Below are 10,516 nucleotides of genomic sequence, written 5' to 3'. Positions count from 1 at the left end.
CCATTAGTTTATAACAAATAACAAATTTTATTTATTTATTGAACAATTAATGTCTGCATCTCAAGATAACTTTACAAAAATATTGTTGAATTCCTAGAGTATTTATATGTATTAAAAAATTGAGATTTTTATCATTATTTTATAATACATTTTCATATATTTATATTAGAGTACAAATTTAAAAAATATTACTACTTATTTAAATAACTTTTGATCCAGATGGTCAATTGTTTATATTTTTTTTATATTATTATTAAATGAAATTTAGAATAGTCTGTAATTTTTTCAAGTAGTTCTTAATATTGCATTTGCCTTACAATCTCCTTAAAGGCAATCAAGTACTTGAGTTATATTTTCAATATTCACATCTTTTATATCTCTTATATTATATAGATATTTTATTACTAAATTAATGTTTTATTACTACATATAAATAATTTTCCAAAAATAACGCGCAATGTTCTAACTTTAATTACTATCTCAGAAGTTTTCTCTCTTTTCCTTTCCATTTCATAGTTTTTTATTTTTTATTTTCTGTTTCTTCGCAATCAATACTTCGAATCATTTCTATTCACTTATCCTTGCGATATGAAGAAAATGACAACTTTTTCATCGACTATATGTTACAACTAGTCCAATCAATACAATTGATGTAAGTGTAATGATACCCGATTAAAGTCTTCCAATAAATGTTTATCATGCAGTTTAATAACTTCATCATTATATGCTCATTAACTATTAGCAGTCAGCTACTTCTTTTTACATTTCCATAATTCGATCCGTTTTAATAAAAATTTCTTAATTAAAAACTTAAATTAATTTGTATTAATATTGACAAAGTATGTACTATTAAAGACTGACAATCTTATAAAAGATTCCGTAACTGCCAAAATTTGCATAAAGTTAGCTCATAACATATTATTATTCTTTTATCATTTATTCTCATTTTTTAATAGATATACGTATTCATCTACGACAATATTCAATTTTTCTTTAAAAGGGCGTTTTCATTTTATTTTTATTCGTGTTTGAATAATATATACTATTAATAATGATAATTTTACAAAAAAGCAGCACATTTGCAATAATAATTAATGTATTGTAAATATAATATATATTTACCTATGAAATATATACAGCTAATAATAAATTATAATATAAATAAATTATCACTACATTTTGTAAACTGTAAATTATAATATTTAGAAGTATTTATATCAATATCAATAAACAAAAAATATACGAGGTCGACAATGTCTACACTCTCCGAAAAACTGTATTATAGCTATATCTATATTGCGATCCGATTCTACACTCTCACGATAAGTCTCGTGAGCATCATTTTATCTTTTATTATTTAATAACAAGAAAGATAATAAAATGATTCCAAGAGTGTTGGACCGTGAATTGGAGTGCAGTCTTAAAGATCATCAACCCTGCATACATTATATATCGTGAGTATAATATTATATCAGTAGACTCCGCCACATGTATTTAGTGGAGTTTGGATATAATTGAAAAATATCTATTTTATCGACTATAGATACCAACTTTTTGATTACCAACACAAATATCTCAATTATAGAAAAAATTATGCATTCTTTACAGATAAAAATAAAAGTGTAGATTTCTTTTTTTATAAGTAATAATTTTTATACAGTTATCAATATTATCAATAAATAATAATAGAAGTATACTATTTTATCATCAATTGATATTTGTTTGACATAAAAAATGTAAAATTAATAAATATATACGTATATATAATGTATTTGTATATATATTATACATATAAGTATTATGATGCTATCGTATCATTATTTTAGTTATGACTTTTATTTTAAATAAAAAATAAAAGTAAAATTGATAGTAAAATTAATTTACTATCTGTAATTGTTGCTTCAAATACCTTAGTATTAAATATTTTAATCAATGTTATATTTTTAAAATTAAACATTTTTTTAATTATTAACATATAATCTTTTTAATTGTTTAAAAATAAAATTGCTATTTTAGAAGAATCGGTATAAAGGATTTTTAATTTAATTTTTGAAAGAGATAAAAGATAAAATATTACTGTGAGATAATTTATAATTTATAAAATATAAAAATAAATTTCTTTCAAATATAAATCATGATGTACTAAATTGATATAAGAAATATTTGTCTATTAATTTTATAACAGTTAATTCTGTCGGTACCAATTAAAGTATGCTGGATCGTTCATTATGGACAATTGTTATCGCTATTGAAGGAATTTCGTAGACTTATAAATCTCACTACATATGCTAAAGTATATCTTAATAATATTATACCGAATACTTCTACATTGTTCCTAAATATATCATTTTTTCTTCTATTTGATACACAATCAAAGTTTAATTTTATTTGCAATCAGATCATGTTTTATATTTTTTTAATTTACATTGATGTATTAATTAAAACAGTATATTAATTTAAATAATATGCTGCTCTCAAGTTATTTATATGGATTCTTGACATTCTTCTACTTCGATATTTTCCAATGATATACGAATATGTAATACAGATAAAATTAAAATAGCCAGAGCTAAATTCAACACAGTACGTAATGTATACCGCTAATGTATACTAATTTTTCATTTCTCGTATTTCGCATTGTACATGTGCGTACGAACCGTTATTCTCTGAAACAAAGCACCGGTATGTGTCACTATGAGCATTACATGGTAATGTATTATTTCTCTTGTAGAATACATGATACTGCAAACGTTCGCGCGGTTTCACAAAACGCATGAATACACGCGTACGCACATACAAATATGTATGTGAAATAGATAAATGTAAAATTGTTTTTCTAGAATTATCTTTAATAAATAAACTACTTTTAATTTATTCAACATTTCTTTGTATTTTGCATAATTATAGAGACAAATTTTTGATAGACACTTTTGTACATTTATTTACGGAAAGTTTTCATCAAATTCTATGAAAATTAATTTGGAAAATAAAAATCATTCTGAGTTATATGTATATCAATTTTATTTTTATTGCCTTTTCTTTGGATATCATATCAATTTGAAAATTTCTCAATTTTATTTTTTGAAAATAAGAGACAGATAGTTATATTTAAAAAAAACCGTGCAAAGTTAACAGGAAGGAAGACATTGATCAGAAAGTCGCTGCCTGCAGCAAACGGAATGTATCATTCTGTTATCAATAATTGGAGATACTTAAGTTTGCGTATAATTTTGTCGTGGAGATAAACAAGAAAACATTTATTGCTTCCTATTATATATTACAATGATCTTTTTTGCGTTAATTTATTGTTTACATCTAATTCATTTTCATTGAAAGTTCAATAATAAAGCCTTGAATCCAGCTATATTATATCATTTACAATACGATAATGATTTTTGCTGTAATTTTTCGCAGATAATCACTGTCTGTAATATTTGCGAAATAAGAATCTATAGTTTCTTCCGACGCGTCCAATGATTAACGAAGCGTACATATAGCTTAGTCTGATGAAACGTACACAGCTACCCAAAATTAGCTCAGGTGAAACTGCCACTCGATGTTCAATACATCAATAACAGTAATCACTAAACGATATTGTACACAGTTACATTTTCTATACGTGGTTGTATCATTATATCTCGCGTTTCGCTTCTTGATAAAATAGATTGTCCTTTTTATACGGGTAACCTTCAATTTCAAGGAAGGAGAGAGTCTCAGAGAGTTAGTATTGATAGACATGGCCGGGGATTTCATTGTTGACCCGAATAATTGCATATTAATTGCACCTATACTTCGCGAAGCGGAAATGGGGGCATTTTTAAAATCGTTTCTGAGCAAAGGAAGATGCAAACGTCCGGTGAAAATCATGTAGCCCACTCTTTCTTTTTTTTTCTTTTTAATCGTTTGTTATACAATACTGAAGAAATGCCGAATAAATACTGAGATGCTCAAAGACGAATGACTATCATATTTTCGAAACATCTGAAATTATGTCTAAAATTTAAAGAAATTTATGTAAACAAATATAACTGACAATGAGAATAAAAAAGTCAATAGTATTGTGACTCCATTTAATTGGCATTTGGATAAATCGTCATTGATGCATGTCGCTTTTTGACATAAAACACGTAAGAAAAAAGATAGCTATCACGAAATACTCGTTCTTATTCGCTGCTTCTTTAATCATCCAATTTTACGCTACTGATTTTAGCGCGATATAGCGTACACGTGGAATTTCGCAGGATGTAGCGCGGAAGCTTATACGATGATTCATAGGCTATTGAAGAAAGAGTTTTTATTTTGCAATAAATTCTCAATATCCTACATAATGCATATCTCCATGTTTTACGTCTTTATACAGATTAATTAATTAAAGCGTTTTTAATTAGGTCATCATTATTATAAAATTTAATTATGCACACATTTCTTTTATTTTGACAATATCGTTTGATAAATATTATTTAATATATAGTGCAATATTCTGTAAATTTTCATTTAATTATCGCGAAGCGAAATTTCTCACACGGTAATATTTGCACGGTCGTAAGTAAAAAAAGAAAGGACAAAAGGATACTACATATTGCCTATTTAGAATAGCCGTTCGAGTCGCACGTGCAGGTTCTCTCTCAGCGATTTTACAAGGCTCTCTCGTAATTACAACGGCAGGCGACGAAGGACTCTGTAAGACCGTAGGTGCTTCCTTTCAAGATTGTAATCGGGTACAAGCGAATCCGTACTATTCGCCATACGTTGTCCGCAATTGTTACCGCGAATCGCAGGAATCTCGGATTTGAGGAATGCCGATTGTCCGCACGCCGATGGTGCCCGATTGTTAATTTCGGAGTTTAGTAGCTCGATCTGCAAGTAATTTCACGATATAATGAGAACGTGAGCGTACCACGATGCCGTAACCCCCGCATTCGAATCCTAAAAATGTGCCTTTCCCAACTTGGAATAACTTTTATAATATTGCACAAATTATTTTGACGTATAATAACGGTTTCGCAAGTGCTAACTTTCTGTTAGAAACATTGACTGAGATTCTCTGAGTTTAGAAATATCCCATTTTTGTAATATAAACTAATTTAATGTACATATTCTATTCTGAATAATGAGATTATTCTATACATATTATTATTAATTTATTATATTAGCCATTTGAAAAATTTTATACATAAAGAATTACTGCGTGTATGTAATTACTGTACAATCAGAAACGTTATAATTTGATGCTCGTATTTACTAATATATCTCCAATACATGATTTACGATTCTCATAAAAATAAAATATAATTGAGCTGTACTATATATTACTAGATAATCCTTCGGGATAATTTGTATATACGGTAATGAAAATATAGAGCTTATTATCAGATACGGTTAATTTTTTTAATGATCGAGAATCCTTTTTTTATTTTTCCTTACATTTTTAAGAGAATATTGAATTAATTTATATACATAATGATCTCAAATACTAATAAATTGTAGAACAATCAATACTACACAATATACTGCAATTAATAATAGACTTTTATTGAAGTGTAAGAAAACATCCCAAGTGTTTCTTTTTACGCAACATAATTAATTGTAAGTAACTATTCCCAGTTCAATGATACCGGCAAAAATATATTTTTTTTATGTTTATAACGTAAATTGTGACTTTTTTAAAAATCAATACCTTTCAATGAGTCTTGTATGAAGTACTAATCATCGCCACTATGTGGAATTACAAATTAGTGATTCTATTAATTATTTTGACGAGAGTCTGTGTAAGCACAGAGAGAGAGAGAGAGAGAGAGAGAGAGAGAGAGAGGAACTACATTAAAACATTTTTAAGAATGTACAAAACATTAATGACACGAAGCAGTGGTATATTTATAAACGATCTGATGCATGAATCAATTAACCTAGATAGAGCAATGTGTATTGAGCTTGTCTCATACAAATATGTCATTTTTACAGATTATTCGAAAATTTAGATTAACGACATTAAATAATCGAATGATTTATTGTTTATTTTCTTTTATTAATCTCATATCTTTTAATAATTTATTCTATCGATTTAAAATTGCTGTAATTTGTTCAAAAGCCATGTTGCTTCAATATATATGTATATTTGTTTATTCCTGAATAGTCAATTATTTATCAGAACGTAACTGTTTTGAGAAAAAACCTACTTGATTGCGAGTGAAACAATGCATCTAATGTTGTATCTGTAAAAAATGCTATTTGACTGATGACACAAGTACAAGTTGGCGGAAAATTTGTACTTTCAATAAATTGTTTAATTTTGTATCTTATATAGAATAATTATATATAACATTTCTTGGTTGTATAAAGATCTCATTAAGCTCAATGATCGTATCTTACTATCGTAGATTCCAATTTTACGAATGCCGCACAAAGTAACGTACAATTTAAAAATCAATACACTTTATTTTCATGTTTTACTCTAAAAAAACTTTCATTTCGATTCGAATCCTTATTAGTATTCATAGAAGAATTCCGGAAACACATTATTATGTATAAAGTAAATATTGGCATCATATATACACATCAAGAAATTGTTTATTTGATGCAAGTAATCCTAATTGACATTATTATTTTATGATAAATAATTAAAACATTATCTTCGCTAATTACGTTGGATTAAATTACTATCGTGTAGAAACGGTTGGTTCTTGCTAATGGCCGAATCGAATTTCGAGAGTACATAAATCGCGAAATAATCTACATCTCGTTTTCCAGATGCTGCGCACAGTAACGTTCGAAACACGAAACGCTTCCTTCCTTTGAAATGCCGCTACCATCGACTCTTGGCGGTTTACCGCAAGAAATTGATCATTTATTACGAGTGCAGTTATTTACATTTGGAACAGTTAAGAAGTGACATTTAAAGAACTCTAATCCGGACTCTGAACCGGTTGTTACACTGCTAGAAAATGCGAAAATCGTCCTATACGAGCGATTTTTATGATCTTTCTCATGAATATAAACAGTTAAATCCATAGATAATAAAAATAAGCTTTTGTATTGTTTTCGTCGTGAAAAATGACGATTTGTAAGGAAAGAAGCAGAGACGATTGCCGAGGAATAATTTAGCAATAATTTTATGAGAACGAGAAAAACTAGTCATGAGAAATACAACAGGCCAAAGTAAAATCTAAAATCATTTTATCGATCGATATTCGTTCGTACGATTGGCAAATTGCATTAAATTTTGCGGCGTTGAAAAAAATTAAACGGAATTTATGGACTTGCAACTTAAAATATAAATCATAAACTATAAATCAGATATCAATAACAATAATTATTGTATTAATACAATATGTACACAAATAATGCAGATTCTCTCTCTCTCTCTCTCTCTCTCTCTCATAAAATATAAACTTTTATCAAAGTTAATAATTAAACCAAATTTGGAAATACTGCACGATGTCGTACGTATAGTTGATCGTTAGTTATAATGATAGCGACAGTGAAGTAATAACGAGAAGAAGCGATTTTGTCACATTATCATTCACGAACGGCGCGTGTCATGACGATTTCGATCGCCAAGTTAATCTAAATCAAAAGAATTCTTCGCGCTTTTCCCATGCTTGACTAGCTGTCCGGACGAATCGACATTGCAAGAATACCAATCGATGGAACGGCGATAGAGATCGTGATCGACATGATGCTAGTATGACGATCACTTGCGAAAGGTCGTACGTGATTGTACTAACTTCTATACACGAATAATCGCGTGGGTGGTATCGTGCCGATAAAAATCTTTTACCACGATAAAAATGCAAAGATTGATGATACAATATATAATAAAAACTTTAAAAAGTCTTATATAAATACGCGTCACTTTGATGTTTCAATAATTAATAATTTGATCGATTAATTAAACCTATTTGACAATTAATGATTACACCAATGTTTGTAAGAGATAAATAAATATATCAAGATTCGTCAAATTGTTTGAAACGTCCTCTCTTTCAGTGAGCTCTTATTTAAATCTTTTTTCAGGGTAAATCTCACTCTAAAAGAGTAAAAATTAAGCCACTCTTTTTCAAGCTCAATTTTCACTCCTTTAGAATGAGATTCCAAAAAAATTAGAGAGTTCATTTGTTTCTCTATTATATGTTATATTATTTTTTATGTCGCGCATATCTATATATTTCGATAAAGATCCGCGTGATCCCAATTTCATCAAATTTTTGTGCAATTACCCCGATAATTAAGCATCATGATCGTGCGTTTCAGAGCACAATTATTCAAAACTTATTGTATTTGAAAAATTATGACAGAAACTCACGCATACTCACCGCGTATTAGAGTCTCACGGACAAAAAGATACGATGGATAACGTAAAGTTCAGTCCCAAATGTCTCTTCTTTTCGTTCACGAATGCCGTTCTCCCCAAAATACATTCGAACGTCTTGATCTGTCTCTTTTCCGATCCGCACGCCCTTCAGCCGGCGAACAGCTGAACGGGATGGTATCGCACGTTGCGTTGCACAGGTTTACCGATTCCGTCGATTTGCGATCTTCTATCGGAATGAGGGCTTTTCTTAAGATCGTCTGTACTTATGTCGCTGCCCCCACTGAGGCAAACATACCTCGAGCATGCCACTTGGACTCTTCGTAATCCGAGGAACTATAACTGTCCCCCCCCCCTTCTCCCTTAAAATAGGAGTACGATATATGCACATCGACGTACGAACGGCACACTTTCGTTAGTTCGTTCGCACCTCTTTCGACGCTTCACTCTTGCTGACGCATCTTCACTCTTCATGACACTTTTGCTCTTAATCGAAACCGAAGCGCCCGTAACAATCATAAACCTATACGAATCGTCGATAAAAACATTTTATCAGTGAATCCATTAACATACTCAATCTTCCATATCACTGTTACTTCGTAATTATACCATTATCGATGCGTAGGGACGTTCCGCTGCCTGTGTACTGATCTTCTCCGTTAAAAACAGCCTAATTGGCAGATTTGTTTTAATCACTTTGATCTTAATGTTAACCTTTTCCAAAAGAAAAGGAAGGATCCCTCTTATCTTGTATCGAGATATAAGCTATTCGATGAAGGAATAAAAAACAATCTTTAAAAATATAATTCAAAGCTGTTTCTCTCGAGACGATCTACATTATTTTCACGTTTTCTATTTCTCCAGATTTAAATAATCCTTGGTATATACGCGATGTTTCCGGTTTTTTACTACACACGATGAGTCATTCCGAGTTAATTTTCATCACTTTTACAAGTATAACAAAATTATTGAATCTTACACATTATACTTTAACATCTTTAGAAATTATTTGTAAGAGGCTATTTAAAGAGAGAGAGAAATTTATATATGTTATATTATTAATTACTTAATTCATACACGAGAATAATCCAATCATTCGTATTAGGAGGTAGTACATTTACACAATGTAATTTTTATTTGATCGTTCGCATTATTAAGTAAGTCAACATCTGTTCATTAATTGGCTTATTAACTCGATAGGACTAATTTTCTTTTCGTGATTAATCATCATGAAGTCTTCGATATTGAGAGCCTTACTTGGCTCTTTGATCTGAGACTTTCTCCGCATTCTCGTTATATTAATGGGTACCGCTTAGCTACTGTATATACATGTACGATCTGCTTTTACAACTGCTACGTGTATAGTGGCACGAGAGACTATAACGACTATTGCTCCGATCTACTCTACTCTAATTGTTTTATTATTACTTCATTTTAAAAGCTTCATTATTTAAGACTTTGATAAAAGACACAAAATTCAATTAGATAATATAATAAGTAAAATACAAAAATTACTTAAAAATATACTACCGCTGTCCTGATCGCTAAGAATCTGCTCTCCTTCGATATTTTCGGTGCATCTTTTCGGTCGGAAATGATATATTTATAGAACAAAATTGCAATATAAATACTAAAGATTCCACTAAAAATCTTCAACATTAATATGAAGTAGAAGTATATATGATAAGGAAGTGTATATAATTAATACATGATTAGGACGAAATTCGAGCGAAAGGTCTTTAGTTTCGTAAAAACCGTAAGAGTAGTGTTAGTCATAAAGTTTACAGTTCACGGTGTGAATATATTCGTCGTGAGAAATTTTTGTTGAGAATATCGTATAGGTACACGACATTCGTATCGAAATAGCGAAACACCGTCATTGGTTTGTTAAACTTGCATGAAGGCAGCGCGCGTAAGGCAGAAGAGAGAGATATAAATCTGACGAGATAAAACAAGATGATAAATGATGATTGGCAAATCGGTTTCGACTGGGGAATTGTGTTTCGAGATTTGCGTCCGTAATCCGTTTCTTTAAAGTACCACTTCCGCACATACGTCCGAACGTTTACATCTGTCAAGCAGCTTAAGGTTGCCATCTGTAAAATCACTAACCCGGACATTTTTTTTTATAAACTATCTTTATTTTAGACGTATATGTGAGAAACACAATCAATACTAGAAATTTAAAATGCCTATTACGGTCGAAGA

General features: G+C 29.8%; 1 protein-coding gene across 1 annotated transcript in view; it reads right to left on the bottom strand.

Annotated features, from left to right (window-relative positions):
- The window catches only part of LOC108762145 (uncharacterized), a 10,737-nt gene extending 2,141 nt beyond the window's left edge, over positions 1–8,596 (bottom strand). The window contains exon 1 of the mRNA XM_018509004.1: positions 8,313–8,596. The gene's annotated coding sequence lies outside the window, so the exon portion shown is untranslated. The remainder of the gene's footprint in view (positions 1–8,312) is intronic.
- Positions 8,597–10,516: the final 1,920 nt, after the last annotated feature.

Source organism: Trachymyrmex cornetzi, unplaced genomic scaffold (assembly GCF_001594075.2).
Source record: "Trachymyrmex cornetzi isolate Tcor2-1 unplaced genomic scaffold, Tcor1.1 scaffold277, whole genome shotgun sequence".
In the NCBI taxonomy this organism is placed as follows: domain Eukaryota; kingdom Metazoa; phylum Arthropoda; class Insecta; order Hymenoptera; family Formicidae; genus Trachymyrmex; species Trachymyrmex cornetzi.
Note: the sequence above shows the minus strand (reverse complement) of the source record. Positions and strands in the feature narration are given on the sequence as shown.